Here is a 25,929-nt window from a genome sequence, read left to right on the forward strand (position 1 = left end):
TTTGCTAATTTGATTATTTCCTCATTCAGCTCAGAAGTTTATTTGGATGGAGAAGTTGCTTGCTCCATTGTTGCAAAGATAAAATGTAATCCCTGGTATTAAGAGTGAATACCTTTAAGAGAAAGAATGGAATATAAACATAAGTAATGTACTTGAATATCATGAATTCAGAGACTCAGGAGCAAAGTACTAAGAAAAGTTCATCTCATATAATAATAATAATAATAATAATAATAATAATAATAATAATAATAATAATAATAATAATAATAATAATAATAATAATAATAAATATTTATTTCTTAGCCGCACCCTCTCCCGAAGGACTCGGGGCGGCGTACAATGAAACATATGAAATAAATATGGACAAAACAAACATATAACAGAGACATATACCGAGACATACACAAGGAGGAGGTCGGCTGATAAATAAAACAATTAAAATACAATATTTAAAAACCCCTAGATAATTAAATATAATTAAAATACCCAGTAAAAGCCCGTCAGGAGCGATATGGTTAGATCAAAGTTGAGCCAGGCCAGCTGCTTGGAATAGGTGGGTCTTAAGCTTAATACGAAAGGAGCGGAGGTCAGAGGTATTCCTAATATCCGGAGGGAGGTCATTCCACAGGGCTGGGCCCGCCACAGAGAAGGCTCTACTCCTAGGCGCCGCCCTCCGACACTGTCTTGTGGACGGCACCTGGAGGAGGCCCTCTCTGTGCGAGCGGATTGGTCGCAGGGATGTATGGGGCAGAATACGATCCCGCAAGTAACTAGGTCCTGAGCCATGGAGCGCTTTAAAGATTATTATCAAAACCTTGAAACGCACCCGATAGACCACAGGAAGCCAGTGCAGCTCGCGCAGGAACGGTGTCACATGGGAGTACCTAGTACTCCCCATAATTACCCGCGCGGCTGCGTTCTGGACCAACTGTAGCCTCCAGGTGCATTTCAAGGGAAGCCCCATGTAGAGAGCGTTACAGTAGTCCAAGCGAGACGTCACCAGCGCATGAGTGACTGTGCGTAAGGCGTCCCGATCCAGTAGGGGGCGCAATTGACGCACCAGGCGAACCTGGTGGAACGCCCCCCTTGCCACGGCTGTCACATGGTCATCCATGGACAGCCGGGCATCCAGGAGGACGCCCAAATTGCACGCCCGCTCCACGGGGGCAAGTTGAATGCCCCCAATGGCCAATGATGGAATTAATTGGCTGAACCGGGGAGCTGGTACCCACAGCCACTCCGTCTTGGAGGGGTTGAGCTTGAGTCGGTTGTCATCCATACAGTATATGCATATTTTTATTGATTTTCATAAAAATGCAGGTTTAAAGATAAATAAACATGGAATCTTAAAATGTTCAAGAAAGAGAAAAAAGTAGAAATGCAGAAAAGAAACAAGAAAACAAATAAGAAAGATAGAAAAAGAATGACTTCAGACTTTTCTTGGTATAGATATGAATTAAAAAAATACATCTGAGGTTTACAATTATCTATATTATTTCCATGTAATCAACTTTTCATTTCTTTTAGTTTCTTACAAAAATATCCAAAAGTGGCTTCCAAATAGAAATAAAATTAGACCTTTTTTTTCTTTCATCAAGACTATCAATTTTGCCACCTCCACCAATTCCATCAGCTTCACCTTCTATTCTTCCATTGTAAAAAAAAGGCAAAGGTAAAGGCCTCCCCTGTCCAGTCATGTCCAGCTCTAGGGGTCAGTGCTCATTTCCGTTTCTTAGCACAGAGAACCAGCATTGTCCAAAAATACTTCCATGGTCATGTGGCAAACATGAGTATACACTGAGGCGCACAGAACTCTGTTACCTTCCCCCAAAGTGCTACCGTGCTGCTGTTGATATGTATGAAAACAAATTTCCATTTGTTTATCCATTAGGCCTCAATGGATAATGAAAGTCTCTAGTTTCAATTGTATATTCATTTTAAAATCTTCTTTATCATAATGCATACTTGGTCTGAATATTTTAGACTTTGCAAGTCCACCAAAAATGGGGAGAAAGTACTCTCGATTTTGATTACATTTCTAACACATATTTGAAATTGCTTTATACATTTTTGACCATTTGCCATGTGTCAGCAGTATATTATTTTATAAAAGTTATCTTTAAGATTATAATTCAAAGTAAATTTCAAACATTTTCCCCACACATTCTCTCTCATTGGTCTAAGTCGACACTGCAGCCAAAAATTATTTGCCCATTTTATCATACACACTGTAATTTTTTTCATTTTCCGTTTCTAATAAAAGTTTATACATCTTAGAAATAATATGATTATCATTTGTTTCATGAGTTTCATAGGTGATTCAGTCTTAGCATTTTCAATTTCATAATTATTTTTATCCAACTTAAATATTTCCATTAGCTGAACATTAGGAAATCAGTAGCATGTAAAATTTTCCAACTCCAAGTTTTCTCTTGTTTATAACTTAAATTCTGAATTTGGGAAAAATGCAGCATGTCAACATAGGTTAACCATTTTTGTTTAACTATCATTTTCCTTCTAAAAAAGACTTCTTTGGTTGCCAAACATAAAAGGACTTTAGAAAACATTTTTGCCTTATATCACTTCCAAATTCTCAGTATGCATGTCTAATAAAACGGTTTTTAAAATCTACATGAACCTTAACTTTATGATACCACAAATAACTCTGCCAATCAAATTTTGAATCATGTCCTTCTAATTCCAATAACCATATAGTATTTATTTCAATTTTTTAAATTCCCTAAAAGAGGAAAAAGTAACAAAAACAAAACAAAGCTAAATACAGGTGAAACTCGAAAAATTAGAATATCATGGAAAAGTTCATTTATTTCAGTAATGCAACTTAAAAGGTGAAACTAATATATGAGATAGACTCATTACATGCAAAGCAAGATAGTCCAAGCCGTGATTTGTCATAATAGTGATGATTATGGCTTACAGCTCATGAAAACCCCAAATCCACAATCTCAGAAAATTAGAATATTTTGAAAAGGTGCAATATTCTAGGCTCAAAGTGTCCCACTCTAATCAGCTAATTAAACCATAACACCTGCAAAGGGTTCCTGAGCCTTTAAATGGTCTCTCAGTCTGGTTCAGTAGGAATCACAATCATGGGAAAGACTGGTGACCTGACAGTTGTGCAGAAAACCATCAATGACACCGTCCGTAAGGAGGAAAAGCCTCAAAAGATAATTGCAAAAGAAGTTGGATATTCCCAAAGTGCTGTATCAAACCATATTAATAGAAAGTTATGTGGAAGGGGAAAGTGTGGAAGAAAAAGGTGCCCAAGAAGCAGGGATGACCGCAGTCTGGAGAGGATTGTCAGGAAAAGGCCATTCAAAAGTGTTGGGGACTTTCACAAGGAGTGGACTGAGGCTGGAGTCAGTGCATCAAGAGCCACCACACACAGACGGATCCTGGACATGGGCTTCAAATGTCGTATTCCTCTTGTCAAGCCGCTCCTGAACAACAAACAACGTCAGAAGCGTCTTACCTGGGCTGAAGAAAAACAGACCTGGTCTGTTGCTCAGTGGTGCAAAGTCCTCTTTTCTGATGAGAGCAACTTTTGCATCTCATTTGGAAACCAAGGACCCAGAGTATGGAGGAAGAATGGAGAGGCACACACTGCAAGATGCCTGAAGTCCGGTGTGAAGTTTCCACAGTCTGTGTTGATTTGGGGAGCCATGTCATCTGCTGGTGTTGGTCCACTGTGCTTCATTAAGTCCAGGGTCAACGCAGCCATCTACCAGGAGATTTTGGAGCACTTCATGTTTCCTTCCACAGACGAGCTTTATGGGGATGCTGACTTCATTTTCCAGCAGGACTTGGCACCTGCCCACACTGCCAAAAGCACCAAAACCTGGTTCAATGATCGTGGGATTACTGTGCTTGATTGGCCAGCAAACTCGCCTGACCTGAACCCCATAGAGAGTCTATGGGGCATTGCCAAGAGAAAGATGAGAGACATGAGACCGAACAATGCAGAAGAGCTGAAGGCCACTATTGAAGCATCCTGGTCTTCCATAACACGTCAGCAGTGCCACAGGCTGATAGCTTCCATGCCATACTGCATTGAGGCAGTAATTGCTGCAAAAGGGGCCCAAACCAAGTACTGAGTACATATGTATGCTTATACTTTTCAGAGGTCCGATAATGTTCTATGTACAATCCTTGTTTTATTGATTGCATGTAATATTCTAATTTTCTGAGACTGTGAATTTGGGGTTTTCATGAGCTGTAAGCCATAATCATCACTATTATGACAAATCACGGCTTGAACTATCTTGCTTTGCATGTAATGAGTCTTATCTCATATATTAGTTTCACCTTTTAAGTTGAATTACTGAAATAAATGAACTTTTGCACAATATTCTAATTTTTTGAGTTTCACCTGTAAAACTACACCTAAATAGTGCACAGACAAAACAAAACAGGCATATACATAAATTGTCTCCCCTTGCAAAGCAGGCATTCAATTTATAAACTTCTACAACACTATTATCCAAATCATTTAGTCTGACATCTATGGTAATATATGAAAGCATAGTTAACAGATAAAATCAAGAGCGGAATTAAACTTGTAAACCCAATCTGTTAACAATCTGTTTATTGTATTTCACTCACAGTCCACAACGGCTTCTGATCTACAATAAGTCATAGGAATCACTGTCTCTGATCCATCCATGATCAAATATCCTCAGTTAATTCTTTTCCTTAAGATAATTAGTGGTATCTTTTCTAACAATTGGATTTTATTCCTCAATGTCATCTCCACAGCATTTGTTGCACAAAGAAGTCTCCTATAACCTATAAGATAACATTTCTTAACATTTATTTTCCAATTGGGTATAATCCAGGGATCCTCAAGCCCCAGGCCGCAGCCCACTACCACACTATGGCCTATTTGGAATTGGGCCATGTGAGCAACAGGCTGGTGGGAACTTGTCCATGTGCAAGTCGACCCACCACTCATGTAAGTTGAGCTGTGCACATGTACGCCAGCTCACCACTTGCGTAAGGGCTGTGTGTGTGCGTGCCGCCATGCGTGCCCCCTCCCAGCTGGGCCACCAAGCTGCAAATATTGGGGACCACTGGTATAATAGATACATTCCTCAATCTTCTTCAATCTTCTTAGAAAAGTCAAGTTTACCACTGGTCATTTCTGTCAATTCTGAATCTTTACAATCCATGCCTTTTTCAGAGTCCTCTAACCAGCTTGTATTTTCCCAGTCAGCCTCATCTTTCAGGACTGCTATCAGTGCATTGCATTCTAATCCACCTCATTGTAATTTTTTTTTTGCAGTGCTGTTACTTGTATCTGTTTACCATCTTCTAAGGTCATTGTTACTTTATCATGTTTTTTATCCAAATTTTGAAGTTGAATTTGTAAGCTGGAAAATATTCTTTCTGTCCAGCTTTCCCAATAAGCTTTGTCTTGGTATATTGCTTGCATTTTGACTATATTTTACTATAGTCCAAAATACTTCAATAGTAAAACTTTAGAACTGAAACTTGCAGCCTGTCGTAAACAACTTCTCTCAAAGACAGGAAAAGCACCGTAACAAATTGAGCTTAGAAAAGAGTGAGAAGAGCTTTCAACAGAAAAAAAGAGATTTTTAAAATCAGAAATTAAGGGAAATTAAGACAGAGTTTTCTTAATAAATTTATAAAATACAAAATCTCTGTAGTGGAAATATGATAGCAATGTAAATCAAAACAGATCTTTTTCACTATGCAGAGTTACCATGGCTTTGACAGGGGAAAGACAGAATTGGCTTACAGCAGCTAATAAAACAATAAAAAGCATAAAAAGAAACATTTTAAGATCAGAAGGAGGTTAAATAAAGTCAGCATTCAACCAGTGAATTAAAGTTTGAAAGTAAAAGTCAAAAGCAAAATAATAATAATAATAATAATCAAAAAGCATAGTTCTTAAAACCAGCAGTTCTTAAAAAGCAGACGGTGGGAAGGAAAAGATAACGACTCAATTCTCCAATCTAGAATTGTTATCTTTTAAGTCCTCTGCTCTGGTACTTCAATAACCATATATTTCTTAATGCCATCATTTTCATCCAAATTAAAGAAGCTTCAAATTTTAAATCTGGTAATCATAACCTCTCTATTTCTTTAGCATCCTGCAGCAGCTTGGGCTTAATTATTGTTTCTTGCTTTGACAAACAAATTTAGAAATATCTTCTTGCCACTACTTAAATGATACATCAGTTGTCAATTTCTGAAATAGAAATAACATTCATTTTAACCCCAGAAATTCTTCCTAATGAAGACAATTGCAATTTTTCCCATCTCAGCATATCTTTTTCTACTTCATTGCATACATTAACATTGTTATTTTGAAACAACATGCAGTTCATATTAGTCAAAGAAACACCCAAATATTTAACCTTTTCTTAGGTTTAAAACCATATTTCTTCAGCAGGCCATCTTGTTAACCAACATTTTTGTTTGCTGTTTATTAATCTTAAAACTATTTAACACACATCTTCCAATTTGTTCATGAAAAACTCAATACCTTTCAAAGGATCATATAAAATTGTCAGCAAAAGCTCTCACCCTAAAGGTCTCATTTTTAATTTTTACGTCTGTTATTTTCTCAGAGAAAATTTAATCTCTCTAGAAGTTCCAAGAAAGTTAGATACAGAATGAGTCAGATCATTTATCTATTGGATGTCAGGATGTGTAAGCATGCATGAAATTGTATGATAAATATCTATTTGTCTGAAGCTGAAATAAACTAGGTTTTTTTCAGTTTAATATTAGCATAACAATGACAGTAATTGATCACTCAGCTGTAAAAATAAGTATCCAACTATGCTTAAATTCCCTAATTATATGTATATTTGAAGAGTAAGGGTATAATTCACTTGAGCAGTAGAAATGAAAATTAAAGTAGCCTTAGAAAAAATGTTACATGGAACATGTAAGCAAAAAGAGTATACCATTTAGACTTTACATGGGATAATCTGCTTTGGACAATGTAAATTAAAGGGTTGGATCCTATGTTTAAAATACTTTTTTCTATTAAATTTATTTGTTTGCATTTGTTGATATCTTAATTGATCAAAAGGCTGTATATTGGTATTTAAAATAAATCAGTAATTATATATAATTCTTGAGTTAAAGAGGTATTATTTTATTAGATTTATAGCAATGAATCTAAAGTCAGACTAATTTTATGTATCTCTAATGATCATATAATCAGATTCAGTAAATAAGATGATAATTTTAAATGTATTTCAATTTTTTAAGAGATTGATGGTCTCAGTGAATTGAATTATCACTTTTAGGGTATGTATAAGGGCACTGTCAATTCAATATCACAGAAACCCAATAACGGAGACCCAATATCACAGAAACCCAAGACGGAGCTTGGGCCATTACCTGTAGCCCTGACCCGCGCTCGGTCGAAGGACCTAGCGGCCGCCTGGAATAGGGCGGCGGCTGGGGCCTTGGACCGGGTTGCGCCTTTGCGACCTCTCCTGTGGCAGCGACCAACCCGGGCTCCTTGGTATACCGAGGAGCTGAGGGTGATGAAGCGCCATAGGAGACGTCTAGAGAGCAGGTGGAGGTCCTCACGCTCCGAATCTGATCGAACACAGGTAAGAGTCTATTTACGGACCTACCTTGTGGCATTGAGGGCAGCCAAACGTAGATATTGCGCTGCTCTTATTGCGTCCGCGGATAACCGCCCTGCCGCCCTGTTTAGGGTGACCCGCTCCCTCTTATCACAGAGGATGCAGGGGGCACCCTTGCAGGGCAGAGCAGAGGAGTTTGGGGAATATCTGCAGGACAAAGTCGCTCAGATCCGGAGCGGATGGGCCCCCCTCAGTGGACCGGACGGGCCGCCAACAGCGAGTCTTGTGAGACCATCCTGGGAGGAGTTTGATTCTGTTGCCCCCGAGGATTTGGACAGGTTGCGTGGACGGCTGCGACCCACCACATGTTTAATGGACCCGTGTCCCTCCTGGTTGGTACTGGCATCTTGGGAGGTGACCCGAGGCTGGCTTCTGGGCCTGGTGAATGCCTCATTGGGTGAGGGATCCTTACCAGCCGCCTTGAAGGAGGCGGTGGTGAGGCCCTTACTTAAGAGGCCTTCACTTGACCCAACGGAGCTAGCTAATTATCGTCCAGTCTCCAACCTTCCCTTTCTAGCGAAGGTTGTCGAGAATGTGGTGGCGCAGCAGTTTCCACGACACCTTGACGAATCCGATTATCTAGACTCACGCCAGTCCGGCTTCCGACCCGGGCACAGCACGGAGACAGCCTTGGTCGCGTTGGTCGATGATCTCTGGAGGGCCAGAGATAGAGGTTGTTCCTCTATCCTGGTCCTATTAGACCTCTTGGCGGCTTTTGATACCATCGACCATGGTATCCTATTGCGCCGGTTGGAGGGGATAGGAGTCGGAGGTACCGTTCTGCGGTGGTTCGGCTCCTACCTCTCCGACCGGAAGCAATGTGTGTTGACAGGGGGACAGAGGTCGACCCCGAGGCCGCTCACTTGTGGAGTGCCACAGGGGTCGGTCCTCTCGCCTCTCCTGTTCAACACATGTGAAGCCGCTGGGTGAGATCATCCGTGGTTTTGGGGTTGAGTACCACCTCTACGCTGATGATACTCAGCTGTATATTTCAACCCCAAACCACCCCAACGAGGCTGTCGAAGTGATGTCCCGGTGTTTGGAAGCCGTCGGGGTCTGGATGGGGGACAACAGACTTAAACTCAACCCCTCCAAGACTGAGTGGCTGTGGCTACCGGCACCTCGGTTCAGCCAGCTGATTCCATCGCTGGCCATAGGGGGCGAACAATTGCCCCCTGTGGAACGGGCGCGCAATTTGGGCGTCCTCCTTGATGCCCGGCTGTCAATGGATGACCATGTGGCAGCCGTGGCAAGGGGGGCGTTCCACCAGGTTCGCCTGGTGCGCCAATTGCGCCCCCTACTGGACCGGGATGCCCTACGCACGGTCACTCATGCGCTGGTGACGTCCCGCCTGGATTACTGCAACGCTCTCTACATGGGGCTGCCCTTGGGACGCGCCCGGAGACTGCAGTTAGTTCAGAACGCAGCCGCGTGGGCTGTGATGGGGAGTACGAGGTACTCCCACGTAACACCTCTCCTGTGCGAGCTGCACTGGCTACCTGTGGTTTTTCGGGTGCGTTTCAAGGTGCTGATTACCATCTTTAAAGCGCTCCATGGCACGGGACCTAGTTACTTGCGGGATCGCATCCTCCCACATACATCCCTGCGGCCAATTCGCTCACACAGAGGGGGACTTCTCCTGGTGCCGTCCACTAGGCAATGCCAACGGGCGACACCAAGGAGTAGGGCCTTCTCTGTGATGGGCCCAACCCTCTGGAATGACCTCCCCCCCAACATCAGAACCACTACTGACCTCCGCTCCTTCCGGCAAAAATTGAAGACTCACCTGTTCCGATTAGCAGGCCTGGCATAATTACAACTGTTCCTCCTGGCAAATGTACTATTAACTGGTTATTTTAGGGGTATTGTTTTTAATTTATTGTGTGTGTTTTAGGGGTTTAAAATTTAAATTTATATTTATATACTGGCTCTGTACAGTTCTTTTAATTCCATTTTAACCTCCTCCATTCCAACTGTACATATTCAACTTTTTATTGTATTTTGATATATTTTGTATGGACTGTACACCGCCCCGAGTCCCTTTTGGGAGAGGGGGCGGTCTAGAAGCACGGTAAAATAAATAATTATGGGGAATAAATTATTGGCATTATGAATACATATGTCAGCCTTACAAGGTAGACATGAAACATGACCAGATTAGCTAATTCTACATTATTGTAAGGTTATATTAAGTGAATCTTGCAAAGTCTGAAAGTAATTCTCTTTCACTCCCTGCTTTACATACTAAGAAACTAGGGAAGACTTCTTGCAATAGCAATAGCCCTTAGACTTATATATTGCTTCATAGTGCTTTACAGCCCTTTCTAAGCGGTTTACAGAGTCAGCATATTGCCCCCAGCAATCTAGGTCCTCATTTTACCAACCTCGGAAGGATGGAAGTCTGAGTCAACCTTGAGCCGGTCAGGATTGAACCACTGGCAATCAGCAGAGTTAACCTGCAATATTGCATTCTAACCACTGCACTACCATAGCTCTTGCCCCATCCACATCTCTGTTGCAGGCTAAATTGCATTTTATTGATGGCTGCTTTGGCTGCGTCTTGTTGTCCCTTCTTCTCCCCAGGTCATTCCCACATGTTATTACAAAGTACCACAAAAAATACTAGATTTCCCTCCCATAGGTAAAGGTACAACTCTAGGGGGCGGTGCTCATCTCACATTACTAGTTGAGGAAGCCAGCATTATCCGAAGACACTTCCATGGCCATGTGGTTGGCATGAGTGTACACTGAGGCAAACAGAACACTTACCTTCCTATCAAAATGGTAAGTATTTATCTATTTGCATTTGCATACTTTCGAAATGCTAAGTTGGCAGAAGCTGGAGTAGAATGGGAGCTCATCCTATCATACAGTACTTGGGTTCACAACTGCCAATTGTGCCCAGTCGATGAGCCCAGTGTCTTAACTGCTAGACTACCATCCTGTAATTAGCTGTATCTGAGGAAAAAGAAGAGTCATTCTTCATTCCCTGTGAAAAATAGATGACAAGTAGTTGGGTGGTAATGGAAATAATGGTGGTAATGGAAATGGAAAGAGGTATCACTGGTGTTAGAACTGAAGAAGCTTCTTGGATGAGAGGTGAAAGGGTTTCAAAGAAAAAAGCAAGAAAGTCCAGTTGCCTTTTGGTAAAACACCTTTGGGACACTGGTGGATACCTCTGAAGATAAGCCTTTTAATGTTTATCTTTATAGAATATTAAAGGTGTACTTCTATGTAAGGTTTTTTTGGGGGGGTGTTGTCCCTCTAATTATTTATTTAAACATTTTATTTGTCTACCCAGTTCAAAGCAAAGATTCCAGACAGTCTACAAGAATTAAACAATAACAATGAAATCAATAATTGGGTTTGGGGTTTTAATTGTGATGTTTTTAGGATTAGAATATATTTATTTCTTAGTACAGCCTATCTCCCCCTCCAAATGTATCTTAAATGTATTTTATTATTATGACTGATTTTATTTGTATTGACTGTACACCGCCCCGAGTCCCTTTCTGGGAGAGGGGCGGTCTAAAAATCTAAGAAATAAATAAATAAATAAATAAATCCTCCATATAACATATACCCATGGCTTTCTCCCTTCAACTTAATAACAGAAAAGAATAACAATAAAGCCAGTGAACTAGCAAAGCTTGTTTAACCGCCTTGCCCAAATATTTAAGGGAACAGCCAGATCTTTATTACCTTGCAAAAGACAAGTAGGGTTATGCTGGCCTGGGATATTGAGATATATGAAATGCCACTGTAATGATTTCATTATATGCCCTGAAAGCTCTATGTTAATTAACAATAAAAGTTGTTAATAAGGAAAAACTAATGAAAGTGTTGACCATATGCTATTTCATGTTATTAATGAAAATAATGGACTTTTAAAGTATTACATTAGTACTAGAATATATCTCATTACATTGCTGATTTAAAATAGATTTTCAGTGTTCTGTGCATTTCAATGGAGAGTTAGCAATTAGATTGGAAATCACAGATGAAAAATAAGGTTGAGGATTATTGTTTTACTGTTGAATAGTTTTGTTTTTTTTAAATAAAATGAAACAAAGTAGTGTTTTCTCCTTCTCTCTCCTTCCCCCCCCCCCCCCCCCGTCTTTCCATTTGGAGGTCAAATAAAAATTACTTTCACAAAAATTGTGTGCACAGCAATAGGTCTTCTTAAATTCCTTTTTTCTGTGTATGAAATAATTTGATCTTTAAAGAGTGATGAACTTCCAGAGATAAGGGGACCAATCAACAGGCTATATTCAGTCCCCTTAAAATGCTACCTTCAGGCTGTATTGTAGTCTTATTAGGTTATTGTTATTGCTGATAGATTAATTGTTCCTGTGAATTTATATTGTTACTCTGTTAGTCCGCAGGCAGTATACATTGTCATTTGTGCAGATTTAGTGGTGTTCTTCCAAAAATTTCAATAAAGCAAGTAGGAAGAAAAACAAAAGAACAAAAAATAATCTACTCCTAGTTTTACTTGTTGGATGAGTAGAGAAGACACAGCAATTATAAGTGGTGGAATTGAGCTTTTGAAAAGTGAGTTTTGCTTTATGTCTGAACAGGAAGGAAAGGCATTGAAACAAATGAAAAGAATAATAATAAAGAATTGGTCATGGAGAGTGAACATAGTGAGAAAGAACTCAGCATGGTAGCTGTTTTATTGGAAAAAAATAATGTTGATCTGAAATAATCAGAAATGCAGTTAAAAACAAACACAGGAAAAGATATTCCAGTTGGAATGATTTCTTTATCTCCAGCACTACAACAATCAGCAGCCTATAGTGAGCAGATGTGCCTGCACTTTGGGTTCATAATTGACTGAACAAGTTGCTACTGAAAGGGGATTCCATCTACATCATAGAAGCTGAACTAGATCTGATGGATGCTGATTTATTTATTATAGGTTATTGTTGGAGCCCTCATCTGTGGCACCTGTTGGCATGAATAAGCTATCAGAGTTTTGTGGTGGTTTTAAAGCTGCTTTTGATTCACTATTACATGCTAAGCAATATCATTTGCCTCGATTCAAGCATATTTTTGTAATCCCTTCCATTGTGTACCATGCCAAAATTTAAACAAAGTGTTTACAAGAGGGGTGTCAAACTGGCAGCCAGCAGGCCAGATGTGTCATGTGCAGGCCACACCCACCCCAGCTCCGCAAAGGGGAAAAATGTCAAAAAATGTCAAAAAATGTCACATGACAGCAATGTGACACAGCGAGAACTTTCTGCAGAAACTATCAGAGTTGGTTTTCACCAGTTTGTGCCAATATGATATCTCCAATAAGACTGTTCTTTGAGGAATATACGTGCCTGCCTCGGAGTTCTGCTTTTTATGGAGCTATTACCTGGAACCCTGACAGTAATTGTTCAAAACTACAACAGCACTGAAAAAGTGACTTATGGCCATTTTTCACACTTCCGACCGTTGCAGCATCCCCAGACTCGTGCAATCAAAATTTGGGTGCTTGGCAATTGGTTTGTAGTTATGACTGTTGCAGTGTCCTAAATGAGCAAAGTCAATGGAGAAGCCAGATTCACTTAACAACCATGTTACTAATTTAACAACTGCAGTGATTCAGTTAACAACTGTGGCAAGAAAGGTCATAAAATGGGGCAAAACTCACTTAACAACTGTCTCACCTTAGAAATGTTGGGCTCAATCGTTGTCGTAACTCTAGGACTATCTGTATTTCAGATTCTCCCCACAATTTCCAATTGTATATTTTTCTCTATTCGAAACTGTGGGGAGAGTCTGAAATATATAAATATAACTTCAGAGAAGATGCAATCATGCAATGTGAATGGCACTTTGCTGTTTACAAGTTGTAATCATCATGCGGAAACAGGACACTTCTCTTTTGGACTAATTGTTCTATAGTAAGTGGACAACCTAAAACCATGATGGTGAACCTATGGCACACGTGCTGGAAGTGGTACGCAGAGTTATCTCTCTGGGCACGCAAGCTGTCGCCCATTGCTCTTTTGGGTTCCGGGGCACCAGAAGCTGGGCTTCACATGCACGGGAAACCGGAAGAGCAGCTGCACGGTGCACATGCACGCGCCGGGAGGATAATCTTCCAGTTTCTGGCAGGCGCATACGCACTGGCCAACTAGTCTTCCGGTTCTTCATTTTTCCACTGCACACATGTGCACTGGGTGGCTGATCTTCTGGTTTCTGGCATGCACATACGCTCCGGCCACTTTGTCTTCGAGCGTGTATGCGCACCAGAAACCGGAAAACCAGGTGGCTGGCTCACACATGTGCACTGGGCAGCTGCTGTTCTGGTTTCTGGCACACAAGTGTGTGCGCGTGCTCCCGTTTTGGCACTTGGTGCCGAAAAGGTTCACCAACACTTTCCTAAAACATCAAAAAAAGATCCATATATACTGTAGGGAGTATATATTAAGTTGATACATTAACAAGATGTACAGAAAAAAACAAGTACAGAATTTGCAACTTACATGGTTGAATAAATAAACAACAAAACCTCCTACTGAAATAGACATATAACTGGTAGTTACCTCAATCACTGGTACCATTGAACATACCACATTCAATTCTGATCAGAGTTCCAGTTATGTGGGTTATGTTGGTACCAAGCCATGTAAAGCTTTATAACTCAGAATTAGTACTTTGAATTGCAACCCATAAACCTATTGGTAATCAGTGCAGACCTTGTAGAAAATCTATAATATGAACTTAGTAACTAGCACCATTTTATTTTGGATGAACTGTAATTTCCAGGTGAACCTCAAAGGCATCGTTGCGTAGAGTACATTGCAGAAATTGGTGATGATATCCAATGCGTAAATTACCCATGTCCTCTTTCTCCAGGAACGGCTGTAACTGTAACCAGCTGATATTGATTAAAGATTGTTCTGATAATGGCCTTCACCTACCATGCAACAATAGTTGCAAGTCACAGACCTATCCCGCAGAGGAAGTCCCACTCTATTGAAGAGCAATCTGATATGGCAATTAAACTGCAATGAACTGTCTTGTTAGGGTTCAGTTTCAATTTATTTTTACTTATCCAGACTTTATTAGTTTCCACACTGCAGGGGAAGACTTTGACAGCATCTCCAGTTGACATAGAGATAACTATACAGGGCTAAGTATCATCAGCATCAGAGGTGGTATTTATCCGGTTCTCTCCAATTTGGGCAAACTGGTAGCAGCAGCTGCAGGAGACTCCGCTCACCCGGCATAACATAATGTGTGAGCACTGTGCATGCTCGGAAGGTGGTGTGCATGAGTAGATGCAGTGTATGCGTTCACATTTGCGAACTGGTAGGGAAGGTAAGTGAATCCCACTGCTGATCAGCGGTGGTTATTAGGGAAAGTCTCAGACCTCAGGAGGTCACTGTGCCTCAGATAGGCGGGTGTGAGTCCCTTTGTGTGAAGTGGGGCCTTGGAGCTCAGGTGGGCCTTTTTGTTACGTACCTGTCTCCCTGCTATGTTTCATCGGCCCTGCCGGAGCTGCTGGATGTATTAGCTGGATTGGCAGTTGATTTCCCCAGGCTCATGGTTCTGGGGGATTTCAATCTGTCTTCCATTGGCGAGACATCTGAGTCAGCTCGGGAGTTCATGGCTTCCATGACAGCTATGGACCTAACTCAGTTAATTCAAGACCCCACCCATAATGGGGGACATACGCTCGACCTGATTTTTGTCTCTGGGCAGTGGATGAATGATCTAGATTTAGGGGATATTTCTATTCAACCCTTGTCATGGTCTGATCATTTCCTCATCAGGCTTGACTTCCATACCGCTACCCCTCGCCGCAGGGAGGCGAACCGACTAGATGGTTCTGCCCCAGGCACCTGATGGACCCCGAAAGGTTCCTGATGGAGCTTGGGACTTTTCCTGAATCCCTTGCTCACAACTCGACCGAAGCCCTAGTGGAAGCCTGGGATAGGTGTCGATCCCGGATGGCTCCCTGGTTTACCGAGGAGCTCCAGGAGATGAAACGCTGGAAAAGATGCCTAGAGTGTGGCTGGAGGGCCAGCCGGTCTGAATCTGATTGAACACTAGTAAGAATTCATATTAAATCCTACTTAGTGGCGATAGAAGTGGCAAAACGGCAATATTTTTCCGCTCTTATTGCGTCCACAGATAACCGCCCAGCCGCCCTGTTTAGGGTGACCCGCTCCTTACTTAACCAAGGAACTGGGAAAGACCCCTTGCAGGGTAGGGCTGAAGAATTTGTTCAGTATCTGCAGGATAAAATCGCTCAGATCTGACTGGGTAGATTCGGGCGAGCCGACGGGGATGAATCTTGAGGAGACAATCTGGGATGGGTTTGACCCTGTGACCCCCGAAGGCATGGACAGGATTATGGGGAGACTCAGTGCTGCCACTTGTGTGCTGGACCTGTGTCCCTCTTGGTTAGTTTCAGCTTCCCGGGAGGTGACACGAGGCTGGCTCCAGGCGATTACCAATGCTTCATTGAGAGAGGGGTTCTTTCCCACCACCTTGAAGGAGGCGGTGGTGAGGCCCCTCCTTAAGAAGCCTTCCCTGGACCCAGCTTCTTTAGCCAACTATCGTCCAGTCTCCAACCTTCGCTTTGTAGCAAAGGTTGTCGAGAGTGTGGTAGCACGTCAGCTTCCCCAGTACCTGGATGAAGCTGTCTACCTGGATCCGTTCCAGTCGGATTTCAGGCCCGGGTACAGCCCGGAGACGGCATTGGTCGCGTTGGTCGATGAACTCTGGCAGGCCCGGGACAGGGGCTGCTCCTCTGTCCTGGTCCTATTAGACCTCTCGGCGGCTTTCGATACCATCAACCATGGTATCCTACTGCGACAACTTGGGGAGGTGGTTCTCCTCCTAACTGTCGGATCGGTCGCAGTTTGTGTTGACTGGAGGGCAGAGATCGACCCCCAGGCGCGTCACTTGGGTGCCCCAGGGGTCGGTTCTCTCACCCCTCCTGTTCAACATATACATGAAACTGCTGGGCGAGATCATCCGTGGTTTTGGGGTATGGTATCATCAATATGCTGATGATACCCAACTTTTCATCTCTACCCCAAACCACCCAAACAATGCCCTCGACGTGATGTCCCGATGCCTGGAGGCTGTGCAGATCTGGATGGGGAGGAACAGGCTCAAGCTCAATCCCTCCAAGACTGAGTGGCTGTGGTTTCCGTCATCCCGATTTGTACATCTTGTCCCATCTTTGACGATAGGGGGAGAAAATTTTAGCCCCCTCAGAGAAGGCTCGCAATCTGGGAGTCCTCCTGGATACGCGGCTTAGTTTAGAACAGGGTTTCTCAACCTTGGCAACTTGAAGATGTCTGGACTTCAACTCCCAGAATTCCCCAGCCAGTGAATGCTGGCTGGGGAATTCTTGGAGTTGAAGTCCAGACATCTTCAAGTTGCCAAGGTTGAGAAACACTGGTTTAGAAGAACACCTGACGGCCGTGACCAGGGGGGCCTTTTACCAGGTTCGCCTGGTACGTCAGTTGCGCCCCTTCCTGGATCGGGATGCTCTGTGCACAGTCACTCATGCCCTCGTCCTTTCTCGCCTGGACTACTGCAATGCTCTCTACATGGGGCTGCCCTTGAAGAGCACCCGGAGGCTTCAGCTGGTCCAGAATGCGGCCGTGCGGGTTGTCATGGGGGTAACTAGGTGCTCCCATGTTACACCCCTTTTACGTGGCCTGCACTGGTTGCTGGTTGTTTTCCGGGTGCGATTCAAGGTATTAATTATGACCTTTAAAGCGCTCCATGGCTTAGGCCCAGGGTACCTGCGAGACCACCTACTGCCACCAGTAGCCTCCCACCATCCAGTACGATCCCACAGAGTTGGCCTCCTCAGGGTGCCGTCGGCCAGACAGTGTCAGCTGGTGACCTCCAGGGGGAGAGCCTTCTCTGTGGGAGTGCCTTCCCTCTGGAATGAGCTGCCCCCGGAGCTTCGCATAATCCCTAACCTCCAGTCCTTCCGACGCACCCTAAAAAGTTGCCTTTTCCAGCAAGCTGGCCTGGCCTGTTAATTTTAACTTATTTTAAATGTATTGTCTTTTAAATTCGGTTTGTTTTTTTGGATATGTATCTAATTTTTTTTTAACTTTTGGGATGTGTGTTTTTTAATGTTGTACGCCGCCCTGAGTCCTTTTGGAGAAGGGCGGCATATAAATCCAAATAAACAAACAAACAATTGATGTTCAGTGTAAGCTGCACACTTGCATACGGCAGCTGTCACATGTCCATGAACAAACTGAGTCTCCTGCTCACTAAGATATGTGCTTTTAATTAGAATGTGTCAGGATTAGAACATTTCATTAGAATGTTTAGAACATTTAGAACATTTAATTAGAATCAGGATTGTCTATTAAAAATGCGTAACAAAAGCCTTCTATATCCTTTCTCGATCATCATCTTCCTATTCTTGATTTTGAGGAGTATTTATTTGTAGCCATTTCTTCACATGAAAATGTTCTGGACAGGTACTAAACTTGCCAAATAGATTTAACTTGTACAAAGAAAAAAGTAATTTTGAAAACTGCATCTTGAAAGTAGTGTCTAAGTTCAAACATCTACTGGTAGCTATTTACATCTTTGTTAATTGCAAGGATTTACAAAAGCAAACTACTGAGATTCCACATCATTAACATAGGTTTGCAAAATCAAGACATGCAAGTCAGTGATTTCATGTTTGCAATAAAAATAAAAAAGCAAGCACCATTAAGCAATAAAACAATCACGTTTGTATAATTACTGTTATTACGTCCTATGGCAACAGTAGAGCAGGTGGTGTCTTTCAAGTTATATACTATAGTCAACAAAAGAATAATACACATAAGAAAATAATTCATTATAATTAGATCAAAACTTCTAAACATATAAATAACAAGTAAAATGGAGTTCCACCTCAACAAAACTGTATCTCTTATAATTAGTACAAATCCATGATACAACCATATATGCAAGGTTTCTGAACACTACATCTCAAGAAATAATGCTGTACAGCTGGAAATAATGCTGAAAGGAAAAATAAAAAGATCATGGAACAAATCCTAAAAAATGCTTTTGGCTTTTTTCACTAAAATTCTTTTGTTCTTCTAATGAAATTCTGTTGTCTCTATCTAAGTAACTGGATCTGCCTAGATGCCACACCCATTTATAAGTAAATTTAGGTTTTTTGGTCATAGTTTTATATTGGCTTCAAATTTATGTACATGTTAATATAATTTAGGAAAGAAGAAGAAAAAACCAATCTGATGTAGTAATTACAGTGTTAGACTAGAAACTAGGAGACCATGAGTTCTAGTTCTTCCTCAGGCAAGAACATTTGTAAGGGAATTGGTTGACTTGGTATCAGTCTGTCTCTCAGCCCAACTCAACATTTGGGGTTATTGTGCAAAACAGTAGAAGAAAAATTATATACACCATCTTGGATTGTACAACATAAAGCTGAGACAAAAATCAACTATATTATTTAAAGATCTAAATGTGATGGTGAATTCTAGTCCTAAAATAAGAGCTTTAATTTTATTGACCTTGAAGTATAGAAAAGAAGATAATTTTATGAGGTATAGAAAAGAAGATAATTTTATATATCGAGTCATTGTTCTAATTTTAAGTAATGGATCTAGGATATTAATTCGTTATCTATTTTTGAAAGGTTTGTGCAATCTGTAAATGAGAAGATGACACATTAGATTGTTATACAATACAGATTTAATATGTTTAACAATTAAATTAATTTCATTATAGATATTTATACTTAGCTATGTTTTTGTTATTCTATTTTTTGTTATATTTAATTTTTCCACACAACATGTTCAGCTTTTTTTGTTTTAAATTATCACAGTTCCATGTACATTTTTCTTTTGTATTTCATATTTTTAACAAGAAAAGGAGTTTTTAAAATCCTCTAAGTTTTTGCTTCAAATTCCTATTCTAACTTGCTGTGTTAAAGTTTCACTCTCTTAACCCATAAAATACTAAAACATTGCTAAGTAGAAGGGGTATTTAGTTTTTTGTGGTGCAAGAACTATATTTAATGTTTGGTGTTTGGAATCTAGTGTGATTTTTTATGGAGAGGAAGGTATGTATGCATGTATGTATGTATGTATGTATGTATGTATGTATGTATGTATGTATGTGGATTAGATAAACAAAACAGGCAGGCAGACAGACAAACAATAGATATTTTCAGGAATGGAGTGTCAGGGATTTTTGTTTCTTAAAACTGTTGAGTCTTATACATAAGAGGTCAAGCACCACTTTTTCTAATTACATAATCAAAAATTAATATATAATAGCAAGGAGAATCAAAAATGGGATTTGGAGGTTGTACATGGTACTGTCACTGTAATTCCAATCTCTGTTCCATAAACTACTGTAGTAGCCACATTCAGGAAGACTTAATCATTTAGTGACAACATTATGAATACTGATTACATGATACTGAGTAGTTTTAATATTATTATTAATTTGGGTAACTTCTTAAATAATAGGACAGTTCTCTTCCTCTTCCTGAAATGGTAAAACAGTTTAGGGAGAACATATATGGAACTGCCTTCTTATTTGGAATAAAATAGATGAAGCCTCTGATTATATTGCATCCAAAATTATGGGCATTTCAAAGTGCCTACACCTGCAGGCTCTGCTTATGTTTCATCCTATTAATTAATGGATATGTACGGATTTCTCTATGAATAAATCATTGATTGTGGAATTTCAAACTATAATGCCTCATCTGGCTTTGTAGCAATATTTTAAGTAAGAGAAGTTGAATTTAGTAGCATAGAGTTAACTACAGAATTTGTTATAATAGAAACGGGTACATAAATGGGCCAGAGAAAAAACTGATTACAGATAGTTCTTGACTTACCACAGTTTGTTTAGTGACCGTTCAAAGTTATAATGGCACTGAAAAAGTGACATGACCATTATTCACACTTACGACCATTGCAGCATCCCCATGGCCATGTGTTCAAAATTCAGATGCCTGGAGCAACTGATTCATATTTATGATGGTTGCAGTGTCCTGGAATCATGTGGTCCCCCTTTGCACCTTCTGACAAGCAAAGTCAATGGGGAAGCCAGATTCACTTAACAACCTTGTTACTAACTTAACAACTGCAGTGATTCACTTAACAACTATGGAAAGAAAGGTCGTAAAATGAGGCAAAACTCAATGTCTCATTTAACAACAGAAATTTTGGGCTCAGTTGTTGTAAGTCAATGACTATACTATAGTAAAATGTATTTTGTATATAATAGCAATTGTTGGGGAAATTGTGTTGTTAACTGTTAGCACACTGCTCAAATAGAAGGTGGAATACAAAGTAAATTAAATAGTGGAAAGAACTGAAAAAAACGATGGCCTTATGAACTGGATAAAAATTAATATTGTTTAAATTACTGCTTATGAACATTTTATCCAGTTCATATTATTTCCTGCTAGGCTGTTGGGTTCAAATATAGTAATGCAAGTGACAATAACTTCACCATTACGTTTCAAACAGGCAACAGTTTTTATGGCTTGATGCTGGCAGTGTGTTTTCAAGTATTATAGACCGTAAAATATCAGATTGCTGAGTCTGTGGCTTGAGCAGAAGCCCAGCCAGTGGAAGGAATGGAACAAAATGTTGCTTTTCCGTTGACAAGTCTCCCTTCCCCTTAGTTGCTTCAGTGCTTGCAAATGAAAACATAAATAAATGTTCTCTGGCATTGTATAAAGACAAAAATGAAGCTACATTTTTGTAGAATTCTGCCACAGCCTAAAAACCTGTAATTGTACAAGTTATATTATCAAGCATGATCAGGATGTTAACTTAAGACAAAATCTCTGAAGCCCTGTGACGGTGTCTCTTTGTCTATGGAGAAGCCAGATCAATTCCAGTCCTTAAACAAGGGGAATCCTGAAGCCAGGTTGTCAGAATTACCTGAGCCAGTTGATATGAACTTAAAAATGGGGTTGGAGGGAAACATGAATAAAAGGTTTCTGACCCCCTCCCATCATTTTTGTTCAGCTGACACTGGAATTAGAAGCTTCCTTGGCAATACTTCAAGGACACAACTAAGCATATTTCAAGCAATACTTCAAGGACACAAATAAGTATGCTTATTGCAAGAACTAGAAAAGGCATTAAAGAAAAATCCAGCAATAAATAAACCCTATTTAACAGAGACAAAGTTCAATTTTTGTGTCTCTTATTTCCAAACAAGATAGCTCATGCTTTTGAGTATGGTGAACTGTGAAGATCTGCATTGACATTATCACAAATAGTTTGATTTCAAGGTGCTTGTTTGCCATATCTCGCAATTAAATTGGTGGGTCAAATCCTCAGGATTATTTGGCATGAGTGTCTGCAGCAGCATTATCAGGTAGGCTTGGAGTTGCCATGATTAATTAGATAGATGCCATAAAGTATGTCTTGACTCTTTACAATTCCCCATCTATACCAATATCTTATACTCTAACCTCTTCAATCACATCCATCTGCAACTGTGATTTTCCATAGTTCCTTGCAATATCTAATTCAGAGACATGAGAAAAATTAAAATGGACTATAGTAGAGTTTCTACCCTCTGTAGCCAGAAAGGATTTTCAGACCTATCCAACCAGTCTGGAAGGATTATGGTGTCTTTAGTTATTGCATTTATGTCCTTTTTTCCTTTTAGGACAAAGCAGTTTACATGGTGGTGGAAGGTTCCCTTAATTTTATTCCTAAAAACTTTCAAGCAAAGCCAATTTCTGAAACCTATGAAAACCCTATGGAAAATACTTGATTGATATCTATTTAGTTTAACTTTTTTCCTTTTCTTGGTGATGTACTGATTCTTGTATTGAAAGCTCTTGGATGTAGCTTTTGTAAAGATCGATTATGAGTGGGCCAAAAAAAAAAAATCTTGACCATTTTTGCTTCCAGAAAGGAGAAAAGTTATTACCAATAATCCTAGACAGTCACTTTCTCCCCTTCTTTTTCACATTTAACACGAATTATTAAACTAAAGAGTTGGGTTAAAGGAGAAAAGCTAAAAAGTAAAAAATAATCAATAATGGACAAATTGAAAATATATATATTAAACTTTAGAAATACTTTTAAATTAATCCGCTTATGTCTTATGTTGAAACTTTTAATCTTTACAAATGCCTGACTTAATTACAAAATGGATTGTGCACCTCTCATGCCTTTAATTTCTTTTCTTTGCTAATTCTTACAGGGTATTTTGCAGTTTGCACAGTGTGCTTACCTGTAAGGGGATGGATTTGTATAAATGATACAACTATTAGTTGGTGGCTAGAAGTAGGGTGTGTTATGATGATGGGCAGAAAAGTGCTTCAGAATATAAGGGAGAGCATGCACTTAACCACCTCTGCAACTACATACATCAGATACATACAGGGTTGAGCTGCACCTTTGAAGAGCAGATTTTTGATCCTGGGAAAATATTCATTTGCTTTAAGGAGACACAGACAGATGTGAAATGGGTATCCTGTGAAGCATCTTTTTGCCTTCCAAAGCGCTGGACAGCCTTAATATATGTATAATATACGCAATATTTAGATGTGTTAAACTTTATTGTTTTTTTTGGAGAGGTAGATAACTCAGAGGTTAAGACTAGTCTCCAAGGATAGTTGGTGAATGCTTGGCACAGAACTCTAATATATAACAGATTACATATTACCGGTAAATCAGAATATGCAGGACATAACTAAGGAACCAAATACTCGAAGGAAAATAATCGCACATACATTTTCCTGTTCATTCAAATGTGAATGGAAATGCTCTTTTTTAACCTTTCACGCACATGTATGCTCTCCTACATGTCTGAGGCTCTAAAAGGATCCAATATGTGATACGTTGCATCATATTTGTTTTGGAGGAAGGTAGTTATGGCATTATCTTCGCACATTCCCAAGTATGAAAGGTCCAAGAAGAGTTGTAGGCACTATAAATAAATGTGTTAGTAACTTTGGTTTTGGTTGTTAACTAATGTTCTCTTTGACTCTGAAAATATAAATATATGTAGAGCTTCTTGCTTGCTTGTTAAGCACTTCTTTGAAACAGTTTCACTATTCATTCTTTGTATTATACTAATATATTAACTCTAATTAAAACCATTATTTCATTGAAGACAATGGGAGTTAATTCTATAATGGCTAAATAATTGGATATAAATAAATAAATGGAATATAAGTTTAACCTAAACTGCATGCTAAGGAATCCAACATTTAAAGATCATAGTGCTAGAATAGTTTTATTTTGAATATGGTTATGAAACATACTGTTGAACTGGTTTTTGGATGACACGCCTCCCTTTAGTCTTTAATAATAAACAGAAACCATAAATTTCACAACACAGTAGCTTTTAATAAAATTGTAAATAGGGCAAAAAGGAAATTCTAATATCATAAATTAACTTATTAAATTTTCCATTGAAACTGAGCGTTGGCCTGAACAAATAAGGGCAGAAGAAAAGTGCCAGAATACCACAAAAGTGTCTGTTGTTTTCTGGCCCAACCAGAAGCAGGAAATTCTTGTGAGATCCTGTGTTTCTGAGATTGCCAGCTAGCTCTGAGGCTTGCCTGTTATTGGTTATTAGAGAGCAAAGAATGTAACTGAATGCAGTATTTCTGGAAATGTAAAAAGCAGCGGGTAAAAGGGTAAAAATTGTGCTATTTTTTGCATTTTTAAAGAAATGGCTCCTGTGCTTTTGATTTTCCATATAACATGTGGCACTGCTTGCTAATGTTGAATTATCTATTTTGCCTTGCTACATTCACCCCCACTTAAGTAGTTTATTCCTCTTGTATTATCATTCTTCCTGCTCTGCTCTCTTTTAGCACTCTCTAATCTGGGTGGGCCGGGTGATAAAAGTTCCACTAGAACGCAATGGTGATTAAAATCTTATTTCTGACTTCAGAAACATTAAATTATTGTTGTCAAGAGATATATAACATTGTGATAGTACTGTCCAAGAAGAGAACATATGGTATCACTCAGTGGCGGATTCCTACCAGTTCAGCTGAACCAGTAGTGGTTTGGCGGCCTGAATCGCTGGAACCAACAGCGACCCAGGCCTGCCACACCCCATAACTGGTTGTCCGGGGAGCACCCATAGGGGCCACCATCTTGTTTTCTGCTTCTGTGTATGCGCAGAACAATTTTTATTGCACTGTGCATGTGCGTGCAATGTGCATCAAGTGCGCGCACGAAGTGCACATGAGCGAACCAGCAGTAGTGCCTGCCAGAACCCACCCCTGGTATCACTGTATCACTGGTACAAGGAAAGGAAAACGTCCTTGGCTTTCCATCAAAGAAGAGAAAGAATATGATTAGTAACACATCTCCCCTTTCAATAATGTTTTGAAAATGGTATTGAAACTCAGGCAGTGCCATAATTTTTTCAGGAATATATGGGAGTTAGACTACTATGGATCAGCATTTGTTGATAGATAACTGCTTTGGCATCAAAGAAAAATAATACTTAATGCCTTACAGCTGGGCTATATGAAAAAGTGAGATTATGTAGGTATGCAGCTGCTTCTATAGAGATGGAGAATTTTGAGTTTTTTAATATTTACATCCTGTTATGCAAACCATACGTTGTTATTGTATGCACACTCCTGATTAACCCTAACCCTAACACTCTTCACATCTCTCTTCATTAAATCAATAACATATGAACAGGGATTTATATATATCCTATATATATTTGCACTTTCAATTATCAAGTGGAGGTTTTGTACAAATAAGAAAATATACTGTGGTGTACTGAATATTAAACATTTATACAGGTCTCAGTTTTCAAAACCTATCTTGTATTTCTCTATATTTCTTCATTCTACATGTTAACTTGGTGTATTGAATTTGGATGAATAGCAGATTGAATTGACCTGATTCAATTTTATCAAAACCAGGAGCAGTGTATAAATACCTTTGAAATTAATGACACTCATTAATCACAATTAACTGTATTGATCCAAGAGAATGTGTCTACTGTTTGTTTCTTCAAAGCACTTTATATTCAAGCCCTATTTGTTGGGGCAACATAGACAGCTGCCCAGATAATATTCAGTAATTAAATCATCTATCTTGTACTGTGCTACTGGAACAATGAATTCTAGCTGACACTAGGTTTACTGGCCTAAAAGGCTCCATAACTAGCCAATCATTTGAATGCCAATTTCTAGTATAAAAGAACTGTCTGAAAAAATGAGATTGAACTAAGTATGCAGAAAATAGGCCTTCCAATGCTGACCATGATTCAGATTATTAAACAGGATTTGAATTCA

The 25,929-nt window shown here is 39.8% G+C and overlaps 1 protein-coding gene across 7 annotated transcripts in view; it reads left to right on the forward strand.

The window, feature by feature from the left end:
* DDAH1 (dimethylarginine dimethylaminohydrolase 1) overlaps window positions 1-25,929 on the forward strand; it is a 167,221-nt gene that overhangs the window by 100,859 nt on the left and 40,433 nt on the right. The window lies entirely within an intron of this gene.

This window comes from Natrix helvetica (genome assembly GCF_964273705.1).
Source record: "Natrix helvetica genome assembly, chromosome: 3".
In the NCBI taxonomy this organism is placed as follows: Eukaryota; Metazoa; Chordata; class Lepidosauria; order Squamata; family Natricidae; genus Natrix; species Natrix helvetica.